This window comes from Orycteropus afer, unplaced genomic scaffold, assembly GCF_000298275.1.
Source record: "Orycteropus afer afer isolate SDZICR_OR568_19922 unplaced genomic scaffold, OryAfe1.0 scaffold00341, whole genome shotgun sequence".
In the NCBI taxonomy this organism is placed as follows: Eukaryota; Metazoa; Chordata; class Mammalia; order Tubulidentata; family Orycteropodidae; genus Orycteropus; species Orycteropus afer.
The window spans coordinates 1,944,042-1,967,791 of NW_006921928.1; positions in this window are offsets into that span (position 1 = coordinate 1,944,042).

Here is a 23,750-nt window from a genome sequence, read left to right on the forward strand (position 1 = left end):
TACGACCGCCGGGCCGAGCTCCCCGGCCCTTTGTGGTCGGTGATGCTGCGGGGGCCCCATCAAGCCCCCGCGCCCTCCACACTGTCTCGGTCCCCAGCACTCTCCACCTCCTTCCTGGACACTCCATCTTCCCGCTCTTCCTTGCCCTCTAGACACCCCTCCACCCCTCTCCAAATACCGCCCCTGCGTCCTCCGACACTTCATCCCCTCCAGTCTTCACATTACCCGGTGGCTTTTCAGCCTGGTCAGGGAGGCGCAGGGGGTTGGGGGAGGGTGGCCCCTAGATTGCTCTACCTACACCCACCCGCGACCACGCTTCGGCAGAGCGCCCCGGGTCCGAAGAGAGCGTGTTCAGGCGGCCGCCTTTAAGGATTTGCGCCGGCTGGTCCAGGAAGGGTTCGCTGAGTCCAATTAAATCCCCACGTTTTTTCCTTCATAGGCCGTCTCCAGCTCAAACCTCCTCCGCCGCCCTTCAGCTTCCTGTGGGAACCGAAACTCTACGCGCACAGACACCCACCCGCGGACACCGTTCTCCATGAAGCCCCTTGTCTGTTTAGCTCAGAAACTGGACAGGCTGGACGGGTCTTTGGGGGTAAGGGATCAAAATGCACTCCTGTTTGGGAATCCTGGTTTCTGCACTGCTACTAACTAGCTGGTGACCTTGGGTGAGGACTCAGTGCCTGGGGGCCCTTTTTACTACAATAAGCTAGGCACCTGGGATGCTACTTTAAAAGGAATGGCTAAATCCTGCCACTCCTCCCAGCAGTTTACAAACCTTCCCCCCTCCACCCTACCTAGAACATCCTGGTCTGGCCCCTGGGCTGTTCCTGGCTGTGGAACTATCATTCAGGCATAACGTTCCACATAACCTGGCATAACAAACACCTGTGTATGTATTTATTTTCAGTCTTCCCCACCACCCCATTAACTCCATAAGCACTGGGATTTTTGTCCATCTTGATCTTGTATCCCTAGCACCTAAAAAAGAGCCTGGAACAGAGTAGGCGCTCAATAAATATTTATTACAGGAAGGAATTGAAGGAATTTGAACTTCGACTAACCTCTTCCTCTCCTCTCCTGGGAGAGGATAAAGCCTTGGCTTCTCACTCCTTAGGCTCTGTGGTGGACTGTATTTTCCAAAAATGGTCACAGCGTTGTTTCTGGTGCCACATGTTCCTCCGGAACCTTGCACACTACCCTCTCATCGAGAGGAGTCTCTTTCCCCCACACACTTGAACCTGGTTCAGGTTTTGTCACTGTTTTTATGGATAGAATGTGGTGAGAGTGATGCTGAGGGCTTCCTGGTCTAGGCCATGCAAGATGTTATGGCTTCCACCTGACTGTCTTTCTCTCTTGGGACTTTCGTGCTTGGAACCCAGACACCATGTTGTAAGGAAGCCCAGGCCACATGAAGAGGCCAAGTGTAGATGTTCCAGCCAAGAGCCTTGGCTAAGTCCCAACTGCCAGCCAGCCCCAGCCACCTTACTCATTGCCATTGACTCAATTCCGACTCGTGGCAAACCCATGTGTTACAAAGCAGAACTGCTCTATAGGGTTTTCTTGGCTGGAGTCTTTACAGAGGAGTCCCTGGATGGCATAAACAATTAAGCTCTCGACTATTGGTTGAAAGGTTGGCAATATGAAATCACCCAGAGAGGCCTTGGAATACAAGCCTGGCAGTCTGCTTCTGAAAGGTCACAGCCTTGAAAACCCTGTGGAGCAGTTCTACTCTGTGCACAGAGTCCCCATGAGCCAGAATTTATGCAATGGCAACTGACAACAGTAATTTTTATGGAAGCAGTTTGCCAGGCCTTTCTTCTGCGTAGCTGCTGGGTGGGTTCGAACTACCAACCTTTACGTTAGCAGTCAATTGCAAACTGCTTGCACTGCACCAACCACTGGATAGGTAGTGAAAAGTTTGAATGATTCTAGCCCTCAACCTCCAAGTCACCCTAGAAGTTCCTGGAAGGCAGAAGCAGTTAAGTGCTTGACTACTAACTGAAAGGTTGGCAGCTCAAACCCACCAACCCAGAGGCACCTTGGAAGACAGGCCTGGCAGTCTGCTTCCAAAATATCACAGCCTTGAAAACCCTATGGAGCTAGAACTGCACACACAGGGTCACCATGAGTCAGAATCAACTCGGTGGTAACTAGTTAGTTAGTGAATGCCAAGTGGAATCAGCGTCTAGCTGCCCAGTGACACTGAGTGAAGCTGAGACAAGCTGTCCCTGCCGAGTGCTGCCCAAATAGTAAATTTGTGAGCAAAAGAAATGTTGATGTTTTGGGGTGGTTTGCTACCCAGCAGTAGATAGCTGCGTCCTCCATCTCTGCCTCAGCCCCTGCTTCCTGGGCTCGCCATGTGCCTCCTAGTACTATATGCAGAGCACTGCTCTTCTGAAGCCCTCAGCTCTGTGATCCATTCTTTCCGCTACATTTTTTAGGATCTTCAGCTTCCCAACCCCACTGCTAGAGCTGCCTGGATGAACGTCAGCCCGGTGCAACTCCAACTTGGCCCTTCTCTGGATCTGCTCCCGAGAGGCACAGCTCAGCAGGAGGAAATCACTCAGCCTTGCTGATCAGCACCATCACCCTCCCTCCTAATCCTGTTACATCTCCCCCATCAGCTCAGCTCGCTCTCCCAACCAACACACAGCTACTTCCCACGTTCTCCTGCTCAGCTCAGACTGCAACGCCACACGCTTCCCATCCCTCCTGCTTCACAGACACCATGGGAATCACAGGCTAGACCAGCTTCTGGTCTGGCCACGCCATCCTGTCCACCGGCCCTCCAGTTCCAAGGGAAGAAGCCTCCCTCTGCCCATCACATGGCCATCCCCACTCTTGGGCTCTGGGTTCCACTCTCTCAAACTCCAGAGCAGCACTGAGCAATAGATCATTTTGCGATGATGGAAATGTTCTGTAGTTGCACTTGCCAATATAGCAGCCACTAGCCACACGTGGCTGTGGAGCAGTTAAAATATGGCTAGTCCAACCAAGGGGCTGAATTTTTCATTTCATTTTAATGAACTTACACATAAACAACCAAATGGGGCCAGTGGCCACTGTATTGTGTACAGTGTAACACTGTAGATTAGAAGCCTCCTCTCCCATGTCCAAAGAGCCCTGGTGGCACATTGTTAAGCACTCATCTCCAGTGGGCCCTAAGCGACAGGATGAGTTTACCAGGTGGATAGGTCGGGAGATTATTGCAGAAGAACATCATGAGCAAAACCACAGAGACATGAAATGGTGATGAGCAGAAAGAAATGCAGCCTTGGAGTGAGGGGTCAGAGGAGGGGCGCTATGAGAAATGAGGCTGGGGGCAGAGCTGAGGCTGGGGGCAGAGCTGAGGCCAGAGGAAAGGGCTTGCCTTGTAGGTCTTGGGCTTTATCCTAAACCAAGGACTGGCCTCTTCAACTTTAGGGGTTTTCGTTTGCTTGCTTGTTTGTGGGTTTACAGGGATGTTCAAGCAAATAAGTCAGGCAGTAGTGTGGAGAATGGACTCGGGGAGGGGGCAGTGCTTCAGGAAAGAAGACCAGCTAGGAGCATAAAGAAGTCCAGAAGAGTGGAGATAGGGAGCAGGGCAGCACTTCTGGAGAATTCTGAAGTTGCAGTAGCAGGACTTGGGGGGGGATCCATTGGGTGGGGAGGAATAATGAAGCAGGAATTGTCAGCAATAACTCTGCAAGTACTAGACACCATTGCCTAAGAAGGGAACTCTACGGAGAGAGGTAGGTTTTGAGAGGACCATGGCGGCCATAGAGGTGCACTGCTCAGCAATCTCTTCAAGAGAGAGCTTTCCACAGAAAGCCTCCAGCTGGGAGTGCCCTTAGGATCTGCCTCAGTTTTCACACCAAGGCCTCCCACTTCCCAAGGAGCCCAGCCAATGGCAGAGTATGGCCAGTTCTGGCTAGCTCCAGACCCTTCTCTGGGCAATCTTGACATCAGAACTCTCTGTTAGCCTGGCTGAGACTTTCTCAGAGCCACACCGCAGTTTGAGACTCATCCTACCCCTGTCCTTCCTTCCTCCTCTCCTTTCACAGGGGTCAGATTTGCATCCCAGTCTGAAGGCTCTCTCTGCCTGCTCCTGCTCCCTCCCCACTTCATCTTCCACAGGCATTCCCCCCCCCATAAACCTCATGCAAGTAGCATAGTGCCTAAGGCATTTGACTGCTAACCAGAAGGCTGGCAGTTCAAACCCACCAGCCACTCCTCAGAAGGAAGACTGGGCAATCTACTTCTGTAGAGATACCGCCTTGGAAAAATAAGGAGGGGTTGCTATGCATCAACTTCAACTTGCCGGCAGTGACTTGACTCTAATTCCAACTTGGCATTTGCTTCCTGGAGGACCTAAGTGATACAGGGCATGTGGTTGTTGTTGAGTTGCCCCCCAAATCATGACAACCCCATGTGTTACAGGGTAGAACTCCCCCATAGCGGTTTCTTGGCTACAGTCTTTACAGTAGCAGATCATCAGGCCTTTCTTCGGAGGAGTCACTGGGTAGGTTTGACCTGCTGAACTTTCAATTAGCAGCCAGCTATGAGCCACTTGTACCACCCAAACCCCTTGATACAGTGAATAATAACACCCAAAATAACACCTTATTGTGCCATGGGTCAAATGCTTCCCAGGTATTGTCTAATCTACCCTCCCTACAGTCTGATGAGGTAGGCCCCATTGTTACCTTCCCTTTACAGAGGCTCAGAGAGAACAAATGACTTGCCCAAGGTCACATGGCTATGGATTGGTGAACTCTCAAATCAAGCCTGGTGTGTCCAACTCTAAAACTCAGGCTCTTGACCAATGCACTAGCGACTCTGGTGGGGGGCATGGGAATATCCAGGTGGAGGTGTGCTGGAGACAGTGGCCATGATAATGAGGGAGCCTGGACCAGGTGATCTTGAGGGTCCTCCTGGTCTCACAGTTTCCATCTCTGTGGTTTTTGGGGCACGCACATCCCACACACACTGATGCCAGGATTTACCGGTGCTAGGGAACCTGACTCCCACAGTGGCTCCAGCAAACACCAGATTAGGAGTCAAGAGATTTGCATTCTAATTTAGGGACTTTGGTCAGCACCTGAGCAACCTTAAGCAAATGCCTGGGTTCTACAGAAACCTCAATTTCCACAGCCTCTGTGACCAGCTAAGTCCCCTGGCAATCTGGAGCCCCTGACATTCAGTGCCTCTCTCCACCGCAGCCTAACATCCTGTCCCAGCCCAAGGAAAAAGGTGAATGTTTTCTTTGACTTTCAAGTTGCTCTCAACTTGAGAAGCTGAAAGATGATGTCTGTGTCCATGGGGTTTGAAGGCCTGAGAACTGCTTAGGTGAACAGCCATACTGGGCTTCCTTTGAAAAAGTTTCTGGGTGTTGAGGGAAGGAGGGGGAGCAAAGAGCCCGCCAAGGCCTGCTTGAGCCTGCACCTGTCACTGCACATGTTCACTACAAAGGCACAGTCTCAGCCCCGTGGGGGGTTCTGACCTCATTTGAGATTTGAGGAGAGGGTACAGCCATCCGCTGTGTCCCTCTCAGCTGACCCCTGTGGAATCCAACCAGGGATGTGCTGGTAAATGCTTAACAGCCAGCTCTTGGGTAAGGAAAAGCAAAAACGGTCCTGGTTGATAGCGTCTGCTCATTTCCATAGAGGAAATAGTCCTGCTATAGCCGATTCCAAGCTACCAGCTTGTTGTCACTGCACGCAGAGGTGGGAGGAGATGTGCACAATTGGCTGGGCTCCAGCATACCACTGGGACTAGCCCCATGGCAGCGTACACCACTAGCTCTGGAAAATGGGTCTCCTTTTATGGCTAGAGACTCCTGAGTACAGAGGACAGGTCAGGACAGGGACAGAGGAGTCAAAAGGAAGGGGCATGGGTTAGGTGCTTGGCCTGACTGGATGCATCAGGGTGGGTGAGGGCTTGAGAGGGGAGCAGATCACCTCAAGATGCTAGGCCACAGACCAGGATGTTGCTGCCCAGGCTGGCCCAGTGTTCATGTGGTTTGCTCTGTTTCTTTCCAGAGACTCTCTAGAACACAGGCCCGACATTAGGTGGATACTCACTCCATTTCTAATGGAGAAGTGTGTGCGTGTATGTGTGTGTGTACACGCACGTGCACACATGCACGTGCACGCATGCGCGCTTACATCCGGGCCTCTCTCCTGAAAGGGACAATAGGCATAGAGATGCCCGGGGAGCCTGCTTGTAAAGAATGGGTAGGCCCAGGGTTGCTTGTCTGGATCATAGGAGGAAGAAAATAGCTTAGGGAAGAGAAGTCTCCTATTAAGTTGAATGAGAGCTTCCTGAACCAAAAGTGGTTACAGGACCCCTCTTGCACAGAGAGACCCTTTGGAGTCAGTCTGAGGCCTCTGCATAGCTAGATGCCAATCCTCCAGCTGCCCACCCTTGCCACTCCCATCCCCTCCCACACTCTGCTAGACTGACCTAAGAGTCTTTTTCTTTTTTCTTCCTTTCCTTTTTATGAAAGGGGAGGGCAAGCCCTGCTCAAACGTGCCACTCTCCAGAAATTGCTGAGGATCGGAATGAACGATGCCACTCAACTGAGGATGTGGCTGGCTCCCAGAGCCCTAGAGAGGCACCTCTGATAACCACCTTGGTGGCTGTTCTTCATGCCCACAGCTCATTAGGGTTGCTGGGGCCAGGCCAAGAAATTGCCAAGGACAAGACAGGCAGCGTCTGCCTGGAAACTCCGCGGAGCCCACTCCCCTCAGAAGCCCTTCCTTCAGTGCGAGCGAGGGGGTGAGTTCCGCTGAGCTAGAGCCGTGCCTGACAAGTGACACTTTGACGAGAGACACGATGACGAGTCCCCAGGGAGGCTGTGGAGTCTGGTTCCTGCAGACAGTGTCTCCCCTGAGGCAGTCTCCGTGCTTGAGTGCTGAGTGTGTGTAGTGTATGTGTGTGTGTGTGTGTGTGTATACACATCCTGCTTCTCTAAGGAAGATTCGCTGAACTCACAGCGAACTTGACAGAGGCCCTCCTGAACACTCCAGGGGCTCATGGACATTGAGAACAGGTGTGGCAAACCAGCTCCAGGCTGTTGAGTTGAGGAGGTCCCTCACTGGGTTGCCCTGTCCTCACATCCTTGTTTCAAGCCAGTTCCCTCCAGGGCTGCAGATCCTGCCCTGGCATGGCTAGGAAGGGAAAACTTGGCCTCCAGGTTGTGATCTGCCTTAGTCCAAACCCTTGGATCATGTCTAGACCATAAGCACTGGGTAGAGTCCCTGAATGGTACAGATGGTTAACATGCTCAGCTGCTAACCAAAAGGTTGGCAGTTTGAATGCACCCAGAGGTGCCTTGGAAGAAAAGTCAGGCAATCTACTTCTGAAAAATCAGTCATTGAAAACCCTATGGAGCACAATTCTACTCTGATATGTCTGGGTCACCATGAGTTGGAATCAACTTGAAAGCAACTGGTACTGCTAGGAATTGGGCGGATACAGAAATAAATAAAACTGGTCCCTCTCTCCAGAGAGTTTGCAGTCTAGGCACTGTAGAATATGGTAAGGGCCCTGGGTTCCAAAGAAGCCACAGTTACATGAAAAGCTTTTGGAATGAGGGAGTGTATGAACTGTGCCTTGAAGGATACCTAGGCTGACAACAGTCAGAGATGGAACAGGAAGGAAGGGTGGTTTTGCCTTCCAGAGCCCTGCTTGTGGCAGGGTGTCAGAGTTCCCTTTGGGGGAAGTGGATGGAACAAATGTGGAAGAGGGCAAAGAATTAGAGAAGCTCAAGGAAAGACTGTGTGCTGGTCCCTCAGGGCCCCTTCCAGATGCTAACAAGCAGCCTCCATCTTTTCTTTCATGCCCTGAAGGGAGTGCACCAAGGTCACAGAGGGTCCCCTACTCAGGTGGCTCTGAATGTCTTCAGTTCCTATCCATACTGAGCCTAAAGTCACTACTCACTTGCTTTTCTTCCTTGGGACCTGCAAGAATAAATCTCATCCCTCTTCCACCAATAACCAAAACAAAAAACCAAACTCATTGCTGTTGAGTCAATTCTGACTCACGGCGACCCCATGTCCTACAGAGTAGAACTGCGCCCTAGGGTTTTCTTCACTATAATGTTTATGGAAGCAGATCACCAGGCTTTTCTCCTACGATGCTGCTGGGTGGGTTAGTCATCAAGCACTTAACCGTTTGTGCCACTCAGGTACTATACTCCACCAATAGCCCTTCCAATATTTGAAACAGCTGTTTCAGTTATCTGTTGCTACCTAACAAGTACCCCCCAAAACTACATAGCTTAAAACAATAACCATTTATTGTTTCTTCCAATTCTGTGGGTTGGCATGGCTCAGCCGAGTGGTTCTTCTGCTTCACATGACATCAGCTGGAGTCACGCATGCAACTGCAGACAGCTGGAGGTTTGGCTGGGGCTGCAAGGCCAAAATGTCTTCCCCCACATTTTTGGTAGTTGGTGCCGATTGCTGAATGAGGTACCTCTGTCTCGAGCAGGATGGCTAGATTTCTTACATGGCAATTCTGTTCAAGAGAGCAAAAACAGATGCTGCCAGACCTCTCAAGGCCGAGGCTCAGAAGTCACACAGCAACATTTCAACTGCATTTTATTGGCCAAAGCAAGTCACAAGGGCAGCCCAAGTTCACAGGGAGGGGAAATAGACAATTCTTTTTGAGGGGAGGAACAGTGTGCACACACAGGGATGGGAAGAATTACTGGTGGCTATCTTTGCAGACAATCTGCCAGAAGCTGTCACAGCCCCTTTGTCTGAACTTCTCCAAGCTACATAGTCCACTTCCCTTCAGAAACTCCTGGCAAGCTCAAAGTTCTTTCTTCAAAGCCGTCCCTCCCCTCTGAACCCACTCTGGCTTAGGTACATCCCTCTTAGGCCTGATATAGAACCTTCTTCAGTGGGGGGGAGGAAATTATCTGAGCAGCATGGACCAACGAGGGCTTTCAGAGACGCCGGCAGGAGGCCTGGGGAGATGGGCTGAGGCCAGGGCAGCCTGTAACCTCTAAGACAGCTCTAAATTGACTAGGGCCAGAGGATGGTGTGAGGGTGAGGGGCCTCCTGATGGAGCTCTTCTTGTCCGAAAGGCCCTTAGGAAAGAACGCTTCCTGGCTGGTAAAGACTCCGGAAAACCTGTCACACAGCAGAACAAAGTGTTCTTTAAAAACCCTAAAGAGTCTCCATGTCCCAGCTGGTCACTTGGAGCAAACACTGCTGGTTAGAGAACTCGTAGTGCTTAGTTGGCAATTAATCACTTAGAGCTCTGTGACATCCCTCATATTGTCCCGGTTGTTATTTAACGCTGGTGGTGTTTATGCTGCCAGGCGCTGGGTGGAGCCTCTAAGACAGACAGCAGACTGGCCCAGCACACTCTCTCCCAGCCCTTTAAAAACACTCTATCCTCTCTCTCTCTCTTTGAATGGCAATTTTTATTTTCCTCTTTATATTCTTCTGTATATTTCATTTTTCGACAATAACTACATGCTCCTTTCATAATAAGAAAAAAACTGTATTCAAAACTGAAAGGAGCCCCCTGACAGAGATGTTCATTGCAGTGTTACTTATATTAACAAAAATTAGAGAGCGGAATCAATACCCAGTAACCAGAAAAGTGTTTGAGTATGGTGAATCCATGGGCAGCAAAATTCTGAAGCCATTTCAAATCATGCTGCATAAGAGTTTTTAATGATATAGGAAAATAAATGTTCATGGTAGAACATTAGGAGAGAAAACAAGTAGGTTTCAAAACTTTTAAAGGGTTTGATCTAAAATGTGACATATGGAAATATAATATGAGCTAGCATTAATTAAGCACTTACTATGTGCCAGAGAAGAAACCCTGATGGCACAGTGGTTAAGCACTTGGCTGCTAACTGGGAGGCTGGCCGATCAAATCCACCAGCCACTCCACGGGAAAAAGATGTGGCAGTCTGCTTCTGTAGAGATTACAACCTTGGAAACCCTGTGGAGCAGTTCTGCTCTGTCCTATAGGGTCGCTGTGGTTTGGAATTGACTCCACAGCAGTGGGTTTGGTTTTTGGTTATGTGCCGGACACTGCTGTGAGCACTTACAGGAGTCAACTCATTCAATCCTTACAACATCCCTATTGTTGCTGTTGGTAAGTGCTATCAAATTGTTTTCGACCTTTTGGTTAGCTGACCTTTCGGATAGCAGCCAAACACTTAACCATTGCACCCGTGGGGATTCTTACTCTGTCTTATAGGGTCACTATGAGTTGGAATCAACTCAATGGCAATGGGTTTGGGTGTTTTTTTCCAGCATTTTTCTCCTCAAGGAGGCCTGGTTGCACGATGGTTAAACACTAGACTTCTAACTGAAAGGTCAGTGGTTTAAACCTACCAGCAGCCCTTCAGGAGAGAAGACCTGGTGATCTGCTTCCATAAAGATTACAGCCCAGGAAACCCTATGGGGCAATTCTACTCTGTACAATACGGTTATTGTGAGTTGGAATAGACTTGATGGCACACAACAATGACATTCATATCCCTATTTTAAAGATGAGAAAGCTGAGGCAAAGACAAGGTAAATAACTTGTCTAAAAGGACACAGCTAATACAGGACAAAGGTCTGAACCCAGGGACCCACCTTTCTCTCCCCCATTCTTAGCCACTATGCCATCTATGTATCCACCCTGTCAGTTTATTGTACTGTGATGGGTTGTATATTGCGGTGATGCTGGAAGCTATGCCACCAGTATTTAAATACCAGCAGAGTCACCCATGGTAGACAGGTTTCAGTGGAGCTTCCAAACTAAGACAGACTAGGAGGAAAGGCCGGCAATCTGGTTCCAAAAACATCAGCCAATGAAAACCCTATGTATCACAACAGAGCATTGTCTGATTCACTTGCTTTGGATACGTCATCAGAAGGGATCAATCACTAGAGAAGGACATCTTGTCGTGTGAAGTGGAGGGCCAACGAAGGTGTGGGAGGTCCTCAGTGAGAGGGACTGGCACAGAAGCTACAACAATGGACTCAAACATGCCGGCAAGTGTGAGGACGACACAGGACCAGACAACTTTTTGTTCTGTTGTACATAAGGTTGTCATGAGTCAGAGTCGACTTGAAGGCAGCTATCTATCTGTCTAGCATACCTACCTATGTATGCTATGTACACATTTACAGCAGGCTGGAAAGAGATGTATCCAAATGTTAACAACAGTTATCTCTACTCAGGACTATAAAATATAATTTTAAAAAATTATAATAAAAACCAGTTACTGTTGAGTTGACTTCAACTCATGGTGACCCCATGTATGTGACAGCAGACCTATGTTCTGTAGGGTTTTCATAACCTTTTGGAAATAGATTGCCAGGCCTTTCTTCTGAATTACCTCAGAGTGGACTTGAACCTCCCATCTTTTTGTAACCAGTCAAGCACTTAACCATTCGCCACTCACGGACTCCAGATAGTGATTACGGGGATATTCAGTTTTGGTGACACCTTTCGGTATGTTCCCAATTTTCTGCAATAGGTCATGATTTACCTTGCCCACCAGGAAAAAATAAGACTTATTTAAAAATAAGAATAAAAACAAATGAGATCCTTTGAAGGCAAAACTCCATCCCCTTGGCTTAAGGTTTGCAGCCATCCTTTGATCCTTGGATCTGACCACATTCTTGCTGTTACTGGTTCCCCTCTTGGCTCTCCTCCTTGGGAAGCAGAGGGGTAAGACATCCCCCACAACTCTGTTGGTGGCAGCTCTGCTGCGATCATCAGTATCTGACTGCATCTCAGATCCTAAAATGACTGCTGAGAGGCAGCTGCTCCCCCACGCAGAGCCACCCCTCCTTCTCCTCCCTCCCAACCCCGCCCAGCCCTGGTTTCAGAGCCTCAGCATCTGGCATACACGTGTGTCTTATCCCCAACGAAATCATCCGCTCCTCTCTCGGGCGCCGACCGTGACTTACACACATCCTGCCGTCACCCCCGCCCCCCCGGCGTCTTGACACAGATAACAGCCTCTGAAAACATATCTCCCCATTGGCTGCCTGACACATGGAAGCCCAGAAACACTTCAGCAGTGCAGACAGCTCAGGAACTCCGGGTGGGTGGAAGGGAGGGAGCCTCGTGAAGACCCAGACATCCCACCTGGGTGAAGAGGGGATGGATGGAAAACAGTGAGTCTCAGACAGGACCAAACCACTAGCCAGTCAGCCGGCCACCAGATGGGCCAGCTTGAGGCTGTTGTGGAAAGAAGCAAAGAGGAGAGTCAGAAACTCAATTCCTGCACTAGATCCTGGATGTGGAGTCTTTTCATTACTCACAGCGAGGAGGTCCTCCTCTGACTCATTGCCATTCAGTCCCAGCCCCAGTGGGATTCACTTGGTCCCTGTGAATGGCAGCCTGTATTTATCAGTCAGTCAATAATATTCATTGAGCCCAAGGCAGCAAATTACAAAGTTGGGTTAAGGCAAGGGTTCTTGGGGGTTGGGGAGGGCACAGTGGAGTGGCCCCTTGATTGTTCCTACTCATCACACACACACACACCACTGCTGCCACCACCTACACTACACACATTTCAGAACCACTGACACAGGGACTCAGGAGATTGGTTCTTGTAGATTTAACTCACTAAAAACCCACTGCCATTGAATCACTTCTGACTCATAATGACCCTATAGGATAGAGTAGTACTGTCCCATAGGATTTCCAAGGTTGTAAATCTTTACAGAAGCAGATCTTTCTCTGCTGAGTGGCTGGTGGGTTTGAACCACTGACCTTTTGGTTAACAGCCCAATGCTTTAACCACAGTGCCACCAGAGCTTAGTATGGTTTTAATGAATGGCTTACAGGCTGTTGGACAGAGTAGCAGGGAGATCACTGTTCCCCAGTTCTCCTCTCCCTGTGTTAATATTGTTCATCTACATCTTTGACATGTGGTTTTTCACTTTCTCTCTCTAGAAGTGGAATATGTTTCCCTACCCCATTGACTTTGATCTGTGACTTTCTTGGGCCAATGGGATGTTAGCAGAGGTGATGCACAAGGAGGTTGGAAATGTGTTGGCAAAACTGAGCTTCCGCTTCTGCCCTCGCCATGAGAAGTAGGCTATTTCTAGATGCCCAGGGCTGAAGGGTGAGTGACTGGAGTTTTGAGGCAGGTAAGTGTGGTGGTGGTGGTCAGGAATGTTCCAGAGTCTTTACCAGAGGTTGAGATGAGACATAGCTACCAGGTTGCCACAGGTAAAGAGTGAACCAGCTAGCTAGCAGATGCAAAAAGCAGATCCAGACTTTCCTCCCATTGACTTTTCCTCACCTCTGCTAAGGCACCAGGCTAAATACTTCAACATCCACTTGACTGCTGAAAGGTTGGCAGTTCTAACCCATAAGCTTCTCCATAGGAGAAAGATGTGGTAGTCTTCTCTATAAAGATTTACAGCTTCGGAAACCCTGTGGAGCAGTTCTACTCTGTCCTATAAGGTCACTATGAGTTGGAATCCACTGGAAGGCAATAGTTTATCTCATTTTATCCTCTCAACAGCTCAGTGAGGTATTATCCCCATTATACAGCTCAGGAAATTCAGGCAGAGTGTAGCCTGATTGATATCACATGGTTAGGGAACAATGAATGAGGACTTGAACTCCAGCAGTCTGGCTTCTCCTTTCACTCTCTTCATTCCCTGAGAACCTCATCAGCCAGTAGGATCTGAGCTCTTGAACTGAGCCCAAACCAAGGAGAATACTGCTTGTCTGTGGGAACCTGGTAGCCATGTCTCATCTCAATCTCTGGCTCTGAAAAGACTCCAGAACATTCCTGCCTGCCACCACCACACTCACCTGCCTCAAAGGTCAATAGAGTTTGGCAGAAGTGATGCTCTGAGACTTTCAAAAGAGGATCATGAGAGGCCATGTAGTTTCCTAGTTGTTCACTGGAACATTCCTGCTTGGGGCTCTGAGGCACCATGTAAGATGTCTAACCACCTAAAGCTGCCATGCTGTGGGGAAGCCAAGCCACATGGAAAGGCCATGTGTAGGTGCTCTGGTTGGCAGTACTAATCTTTGAGTCACACCATTCCAAGCTCCAGACATGCAAAGGAAGCTGTCTTGAATCTTCCAGACCAGCTCTCCAGCCAGGAGTACCACCAAGTGACCTCAGTCAAAACCACCAGGAACAAAAATGCTGCCCAACCAAGCCCTGCCCAAATTCCCAACCCATAAAATCTATGAGCAGAATAAAATGGTTGTTCTTTTAAGCCACTAAGTTTAGAGTAGTTTGTTATATGCCAAAAGTAACCAGTACATGGACTCAGGTTCCATCTAGCTCATTGCTTTGCCATACCTGGAGTGTGGCCTGGTCCTCATTGTCCAATATGGTGTCTGGAGCTCCAGCCATCATATCTGTATTCCAGGCAACAGGATGTTGGAAGAGACAAAGAAGAGGGGGAAAGGACATGACGCAGCTGTCTTTTAAGGAGGTTCCTGATGGATGTCTCATGACACTTCCATTGACATCATATTGGCTAGCATTTAGTCATGTGGCCACATCTTGCTAGTTAAGTGAAGCTGGGGAATATAGTTTTTATTCTACATGATTATGTGCCCAACTAAAAAGCAGGGCTTTTACTATTTAAGAAGATGAAGAAAATGAATATTGTAACAGTCTGTCACAGCATCCAACAATTCCCTTGCTCCCTCCCCTCTGTCCCCAAAAAACCCACATTTATTTTTATACTCTGTGCCCACCCCAGGATCCTAACCTGAACATCATGGCTGGAGAAAACTATAAGTCTTCAAAGTGAACATCTAAAAGACAAGTGAATATTTCTCCTGCTAATACTGAAGGTACCTCTCACGGCATAATTTCTGATGCTAACAAAGTCCCTGTCTCTTTTCTTTCTGAAGATCTGCTCCCACAAAGGATGAGAAGAGACAGTAGTGGCAGAGGTGCAAGAAAGGGAATCCTGGCCTGTTGCATATATTAAGCATCTGTTAGCGTAAAATGATCAGCTGCTAACTGAGAAGTTGAAAGTTTGAGTCCACCTAGAGGCTCCTTGGTGATCTACTTCCCCAAAAAATTAACCATGGAATACCCTTTGGAATGTAGTTCTACTCTAACACACATGATGTTGCCATGAGTCCCAGTCGACTTGACAGCAACTGGTTACTGGTAAAGATTTACAACCTTGGAAACCAACAGGAACAAAAGAACTGCCCAACCAAGCCTTGCCCAAATTCCTGACCATAAGGGGCAGTTCTACTCTGTCCTATAGGGTCACTATGAGTCAGAACCAAATCAATGGCAGTGGGTTTTTAGTGAGTTAAGTCTACAAGAACCAATCTCCTGAGTCCCTATGTCAGTGGTTCTGAAATGTGTGGTGGTGGTGGTGTGTGTGATGAAGAGGGATGAGGAAGGGGCTCACTCCACTGTGCCCTCCCCAACCCTCAACAACCCCAGCCTTAATCCAAGTACTTTGTAAGTTGCTACCTGGGGCTCAATACATATTTGTTGACTGACTGATAATCACAAGCTGACATTCACAGGGACAAGTTAATGTTTATGGAAGCGCAGAGTGCCTCATCTTTCTCCCAAAGAGAGGCTGGTGAGTTCAAACTGCCCATCTTTTGATTAGTAGCCGAATGCTTTAACCAGTATTCTGCCAGAGCTCCAGCACCCAGCACTGGCTCACCTAACCCTCACCCTAAGAAGTGGCGCTATAATGATTTCGCTTTAGCAGATGACAAAAACTGAACCTCAGAAAGATTAAGTGACTGACCCAAAGTCACACAGCTAGGAAATGGCAAGGACAGCAGGGTTTCTGCAGCAGCCATCACGGCTTGCCCCCAAGCCCAAAGCTCAAGGTCGAGTGCCAGGCCTTGGGCAGTGGTTCTATAAACACCAAGTCCAAGGGCATCCTTCCCCCAAGCTCATGGTCTAGAACCTGTGCCATGGAGACACTGTGTGTCTGTCCTCCCCTCGACAGTTCCTCCCAGCTCCCTCAGGAGCATTGGTTAGTGTGTCTGAGGGCAGGAGGCCAGTGTTGTGTTTAATAACCCGCCACCTCTGCCAAGAGCAGCAGCGTTTACTCCTGCACAGCAGACAAGCTTCACAGAGGAGCTATCTGAAGCAGAGATCTGGCTGCGGGGGTGGCCACAGCTGAGGCCCAGGGAAGGGCATTCTCCTTCAGCTCAGGCTGAGACTTATTTCAAAGCTCGCTGCCCAACCCTCCCGCCTGGCTCTGCACAGAGGCAGGTTAGTCACTGGAGACAGTTGGGGTGGGGGAGTGGCGGCGGGCAACAGGGAGCAAACCTCATACTTTGTAAATCAGTTTGCTTTGATATGTAAAAGATAGAAATGATAGATAGATAGACACATACATAATACATACATACATGCATAGTTACTGACTACAACTCATGGAGACTTTATGTACAACAGAATGAAATGCTGCCTCGTCCTATGTCCTCCTCATGATCATCCATGTGTTTGAGTCCATCCTTGTGATTACTGTGCCAATCCATCTCACCGAGGTATTCTCTTGCCCTTGCTGGCTCTCTGCATCACCCAACATGATGTCCTCCTCTAGGGATTCATGCCTCCTGTTGACATATCCAGAAGCAACTAAGTCAGACAGTGTTCTGTTGCAGTCTATAAGGTTTCATTGGCTAATTTTCAGAAGTAGATCACCAGGCCTTTCATCCTAATCTGTCATAGTCTAGAAGCTCCACTGAAACCTGTCCACCAAGGGTGACCCTGCTGCTATTTGAAATACCAGTGGCATAGCTTCCAGCATCATGGCAACATGCAGGTCACCATAGTAAGACAACCAACAGATGAGTGTTGTTGTTGTTATGTGCCGTCGAGTCAGACCCCAACTCATAGCGACCCTTCCTTGGGTTTCCAAGGCAGTATCACTACAAAAGTAGATTGCCCAACCTTCCTTCCGAGGAGTGGCTGGTGGGTTTGAACCGCCAGCCTTCTGGTTAGCAGTCAAGTGCCTTAGGCACTACACCACCAGAGCATCCTTAGCAGAGTTCAAATCATTCTCTGACAAAGGCCCTGTCTTGTACCCAGGGTAGAGTCACAAATTAACAAATACCACACCCAGTGATATAAAATATCACTTAAAACACCACCTCAAAACATCGTAGCTTAAAACAGCAGTCATTTATTAGGTCATGAGTCTATGGGTCTGCAATTTGGGCTGGGCTCAACTGGGCAGTTCTTCTACTGTACTTACCTGCACTCACTCATGAGGCTGTAGTCAGCTGGCAGGTCGGCTGGGGACTGATTGGTCTAGGATGGCCTCATTCACATGTCTCGTTGTTGGTGCTGGTTGTCAAACAGGGTGACAGTGGTGACTGGGTCACAAGCTCCAGTAGGCTAACCCAGACTTATACACAGGTTGAGAGTTGTAGAGTTCCCACGAGCAGCAAGCCCCCATGCACAATCACTTTTCAAACCCCTACATGTTTGCTAGTGTCCCACTGGTGAAAACAAGTCACATGGCCAAGTCCAGCATCTCTGTGGGAGGGAACTATACAAGATGTGGAATACAAGGGGAGTGTGAGCAAATTGAGGGCCATTACTGCAACACAGCTTGTCTGCACTGCCCAACCCATGAATTACTATTGCAACTACAAAGTATGTTTGTGACCACACATGTGCAGAACAGAAAAGAAAAGAAAGCTGGTTGCCCAAACTAGCAGTTACGTTAGCACTGAAGGCAAGTCACATGGCCAAGCCCAGAATCCCTGTGGGAGGGGGACTCCAGGCAGGAGTACATTTTCAAAAGATGAAGCCCAAAGAAAGGGAACATTCTACCATGAAGTCTTCCCTCAGAGACACAGAACAGAGCCCTTATGCCTAGTTCTTCAGCAGGTTTGTGGGAGTTCTGGACATTCTCAGTCCATCCACCCCTTACCAGGAAATTTTGTTTCCTGGGCCCTGCCCATATCATCATGGACATACTGAAAATCAGGGATTAAAGGAGGAGAGACCAGTGGTGAGAACAAGTCAAAAAACTGACCTCCTTCCATAGCATACCAGTTTTCCTTCCTGCTCTGCTCCAGGAAAGAGCAGACAGAGAGAAAGGTTTTCTGTCCTCTTTCACAGGTAACCATGCTCTGCCCCAGGTTACAGACAAAAACAAGAATAGAGGGCCAGTATCCACCCCGAGGCAAAAAGCTTGCACCAGGAAGTTGGACAGCACAGATCAGCCCCATCCATTACCACTTGAGTGACCTTGGCCAAGTTCCTAGCCTTGCAGAGTCACTTTCCTCACAAGGACAGCTAAATTAACCCCTCCTGCAGGCCTGTCCTGAGCATCCTATATCCTAACCTTTGTATGTCACAGTCCAGGGCACATAGAAGATGCTTAAAAAACATAGCTCATCTTTCAAAATGGTGGTCTCTCCCAAACCACAAGAGAGGGAAGCTTCTGGAATCTAGGCCAAGGTAACAGGGCACCAAGGTTTCTTATAATAAACTCAGGTCTGGACACCAAATCTAACAGCTTCAAAGCTCTTCATTTATCCAAAATAGGTAGATAACTGCCCTCAAGTTGGCTCCAACTCATGGCAGATGGCAGCCTTATATACAGCAGAATGAGCTGTATCATCCTCACAATTGCAGGCAAGTCCAAGGCCCCCTTCATCCAAAGGGCCTGGTTATGGCAGCCTCGCTCCTAGCCCCTTGGTCCTGATGAGAGACAGCCTTCCTCTCCGCTACCCAAGAACCATCCCTAAGTCTCCACCTACTATTGTATCCTCCAAAGGTCACTAGGGAGATTCAGCAGATCTCAGCCATCCCTCAAAGCCTCCCTCTCATGGCCAGGGAGAAAAGAGGTATCACGTGGGAGGAGAGTGGCAAGGGAGGGTCACAAGTCACCTTCAGGACATATCCTTGCAGATTCCAGGAAGCAGGCCAATTACACAGCCTCTCCAGAGTGCAGGAGCCATGCTATTGAAGGAGTTTTGATTTTCTCCTCCTTGGACCTTTGCCCTGAAATGCCAACCAGAGGGAATCAAGGACAAGAGAGCATCTTTAATGACTTCATGAGGGAGCAGCATCCTTCAGGATGCAGCATCTTTAGAGGAAAAAAATAATTATTCTTACAGATGACAGTGCGGAGCCAGGAGATGATAGTCTCTCATTTTTGCTCCCTGAGGCAGCCCCCCTAAACAACCACAAACCCCATTTTACATGCCCTTGGCCTCCCTGGGTTTCACAACTCAGCATATTCAATTGTCCACAGCTGGTCCGCTTGTTGTTGTTGTTATGTGCTATAGAATCATCTCCGACTCATGGTGACCCGTCCTTGGGTTTCCAAGGTGGTATCTCTACAGAAGTAGATTGCCCAATCTTCCTTCTGAGGAGTGGCTGGTGGGTTTGAACCACCAACCTTCTGGTTAGGAGTTAAGTGCCTTAGGCACTAATGAGCCAGGTGATAGAACCCAGGTTCATTCTGTAGGTTGATTTTGTGAACACTGCCCCTACCTGGTTCAGTTGGTTTATTATTATAGGTTAATTGGTCTCCCAGCCCCCCTCACCCAACTCCATCACTCTCTCTTTTTTATCCCCCTATTATGTCAGCTAAGGAGCTCTGGTGGTACAGTGGCTTAAGGCATTTAGCTGCTAACCAAAAGGTTGGTGGTTCTAAACCCACCAGCTGCTCTATAGAAGAAAGATGAAGCAGTCTGCTTCTGTAAAGATTTACAGCCTTGGAAAGCCAGTGGGGGTCGCTACAAGTCAGAATCACTCTCTATGGCAGTGAGTGATAGATATGTCAGTAACATAATGTTTTCCCATTTATTCAGAAGGTAAGAAAAATGTCTCTGCCTCCTGATTTTTACTTAGAAGACAAGTTTGTGGGAAGATGGGGGAGACAGGAACCTGCATATCACCCTGAAGTTGCAAGCCACTGAGAGGTTTCCTCAGTTGGGTTCTCCCACAGGTACTTGGAAGGAGGGACTGCCACCTTTTCTTATGGGTCAGTTGAGGAAGGCCGCAGGCCTTCTGCTGTCTCCTGTGGCTTCCCTGCATCCGCATGACTAGGGGAACATGGCAGAGGCCGCCGTTAAATTGAGAAGAGGGGCCCATGGGCACCAGGGTGAGGCCCTGATAAACCAGTCCTGGCTTTAAAGCTCCAAATATGAGCCTGCCCTCCTCATGGCCTCCTTTCTCCAGGTTCGGAAACCTGGGCAAATAGCTCCCTCCCTCTCACAGCTATTGCGCAGATTTGGAAGGAGGAGGGGGCGAGAGGGAGCGGGTGACAGGCGGGGGTGGGGTGGGGGTGGTAGTGCTGCTACCGCTACTGCTGTAGCCCCCTGTGTATAGAACTCCCTTTGTATGCAGGTCGCCGACTGCTCCCCATGCCAGGTGCAGCTGCCAGGATTCTCAATGCGGTTTGAACACAATTTGCCAGTGTTGGTTCAGCTCCGCTGGCTTCCAGTTGGGGGGCCATATGCTGCCTTTAATCTGCCTGTGCGATTCTCACCGATGTCAATAGGCTCGGGTGAGTGGGTGGTTCCAATGGCCCTGAGAGCTGGGTCTGGGATGGTGCTCGTAGTGCTGCCAGGCGAGTGGGCCCTCCTTGGGCAAGCAGCCTGGCGCTCCACACCACCTAGGACCACCAGTGGGTCCTCGCACCACTGCTGAGCTGCAGGGGCAGAACGGCCGGGCTGCTGGCAGCTGCCCCAGTGTTTGGCTAGGTCGCGTGGGAGCCTCTCGGTGCGGCCATCCCCATAGCCTTCATCGTGCCTGCCCCTCTGCAGAGGTCTCTGCCAAGGAAGCCGGCCGGGGAGGTGCCAGCACTCAGTCCAGACTTCACATTTCCCTCATTCTTTCTTTAATTGGATTTTTGGTCCTGCTGGGCAAAATAAGCTTTCCATTGGCAAAGCACTCCTGCTTCTTCTGAACACCGGTGGTGCCTGGAGGCTCTGGGCGGCTCTAGGCAGCGCATTGCTCTCCTCCTCTCCCGAAGCATTCTTTCCTTCTCTCTAGGGACCTGAGTGTGCCCGGACACACAGACACAACGTGGGCATGGCCGTGCACGCACACCCCTCTGCTGGGCCCAGGGAAACTCACATCTCCCTCCAAGAACTAGATTTTGAGATCATCTTTGAAAACAGGTGTTCTCCACTAACGGGAGGTGGGGGCATGGCGGGAGGTGGGGAATCCCAGCTTGGAATGGCCCAGAATCTGGCATTGTGGTCTGAGCTGGGCCTACTCTATGGGGAACCAGGCTCTGGGCCTGCTGCTTCATGCACCCATCGTGGCTGCCTCCCCACTTGGGTTAGGTCCTCCTTCCCTGCAGCCCTGAAATTCTCAGCATTGTTACCCAGCCAGATTAAAGTGCCAAGAAATACAGTCTTGTTCTTCTTTGACAACCAGGCAAGCAGAGGCCTCGATGTTGTGCCTGGGTATTTTTGTTTTGTTTTGTTTTGTGTTTGGTGGGGGGGACTGAAGTTTCTTTCTGGTGGGGGTTTGATTACCTTCACAAGTGGATGCCCTATATCAAAAGACTGGGTGAAGCCGGCAAGCAAGCTGGAGTCTGACTGTGAATAGCATGCAGAGAAGTGGCATTTTACTAGCGACACTCAATGTGAGATATCTGGATCCTCTTAAATCTTGGACTGAGCATTAGGGAGGAAAGGGAAAAGAGAAAGAAGGGGAGGAGGCAGAAGCAGAGGAGGAGGAAGGGAGGAGGAAAAAGAAGAGAAAGGAAGCAGGGATGGAGGCTTAGAGAAGGGGGGGGAGGAAGGGGAGCGGAGAAAAGAGGAAGCAAGGGAGGGGAAGAAACAGGAGGGAAGAAGGGGAAAAAGGAAGAGGATGGAAAGGAGAAGGGGGAGATGAGGAAGAGGAGAAAGGGAGGGAGGGGAGAAGAAGGAGGAGGGGAGGGTGGGGGAGAAAGAAAAGGAGGGGAGAGAGAAAGGGAAAAAAAGAGAGTTGGAGGGGGAGGAAGGGAAGGGATGGAGGTCAGAGGAAGAGAAGAAGGAGGGGAGGAGGAAGAGGGGAGGGAGGGAAAGAAAGAGTCATCCGTCCTACCCCTCCCATGCCCTGACCAGAACCAGTTTCCCTCAAGTTGAGTCCATTTGATTAAATTCTGACTCTTGTTCTCCGCAGGGTTTGCAACGGCTGATTTTTCAGAAGTAGATCACCAGGCCTTTCTTCTGAGACACCACCGGGTGGACTCGAACCACAACCTTTCAGAACTACGACCTTTCAATTAGCTGCTTAGCACTTAACCCTTTGCACTACCTAGGGACCTACTGCCCCCACCGGCCTTTAAAGGAGGTATGTTTTACATAGAGGCAACTCAGAGGGCAGGCAGAACTAAACCCCAGCCTCTCCTGGGTTTCGTTGATCATATTAAGGAGTCTGGTGAGGACGGTGCAGGAAAAAGAGCTGCCTGTGGGAGCCTCATGCCTAGACTCTCCCCGAGTTTTCACTGGCCTAGGAAGCTCTTAGGGTCCAGAGGCCCCACATTTCCCTGTGCCCAGTTTGAGTGTTAGAGATCTCCAGGACCATCTTAAGCAGCCCTACCAGCCCTGGGTTGCTAAGGTGCCTATTAAAATACACCATGCTCAGCCCCAACAGCAGGCCGGAAAGCTGCTTATGGTCAAATACATCACGATATTTCAGAATCCCTGTTAACAAGCACCCATTAAAATTTGACAACCAGGTAGTAGTGTAGAAAGCGCTCATTTTGAAAAAAAAAACAAAACTTGAGAGCTTTCTGCTGCTTCAGCAAGACAAGGCAGGTTTACCTGTCCCTTGCATTTTAAGCCCGGGAGCACGAGATGTTAGCATCTGGGTGCTGCCTGGTGAGTGGAATGGTGGGTGTTTATTTGCCAGGCCACATTTGAACTTCACTTGTTAATGAGCCTCCCGTTGCAAGCACACTGTCAGTCATTCTGCCTTTTTTTAATCAAAAGATAAAACATCGGTTATCAAGGATTAATGACTCTTACAGCATCCATATGAGGCTCATATTTATCTTTTAAAAGAAAACGGAAGGAAGAAAAATGACCCGATTTTGTTTCCGTAAGCAGTTTAAATCTGCTCTGGTAAGTTGAATTCATTCATTCATTAATTCAGTCATGTGTCTGGGAGAAGCCAGCAGGAGCCCCTTCCATCATAAGAACTTCTGAGTGTGAAATAAACCCCAAGTAACCAGATTAACTATGAAGTATGTCTCCGTCAGGTTTTCGGCATTAGTTCAAGTGTACTTTCTGCATTTTCCGGCTGATTGTAGCATTGCCGATTCTGGTATTCCAGGCAGCACTTCCGGAGAAAGAGTCTGTTTCCCTGCTCCACCTTCAAAATAGAGCTCGTGTATGCCATGGCATTACTGTGCCTTGCGGGTTTCAGTGACAACATCAACAGTTTAAATAGATTCCCATATGATTCTTATATTTTTGTATTGGACATGGTGTGTACCTCTCCATCTCTAAACACAGAGTCATATGTGTACACACAAGTACCCTCATAACATTTATAACATGTATGTAACCATGCAGGGAATACCAAAACCAAATCCACTGCCATCGATTCAATTCCAACTCATAGAGACCCCCATCAGGCTTCCAAGGCTATAAATCTTTACGGAAGCAGATTGCCTCATCTTCCTTCCATAAAGCAGCTGGTGGATTTGAACTGTCTCCTTTTTGGTTAGCAGCCCAATGCCTTAACCACAGCACCACCAGAGCTCCTTATGTGGGGAATATGGTGACCAAAGGAGCTCTGGTAGCGTAGTGCCTAAGGCACTTGACTGCTAACCAGAAGGCTGGTGGTTCAA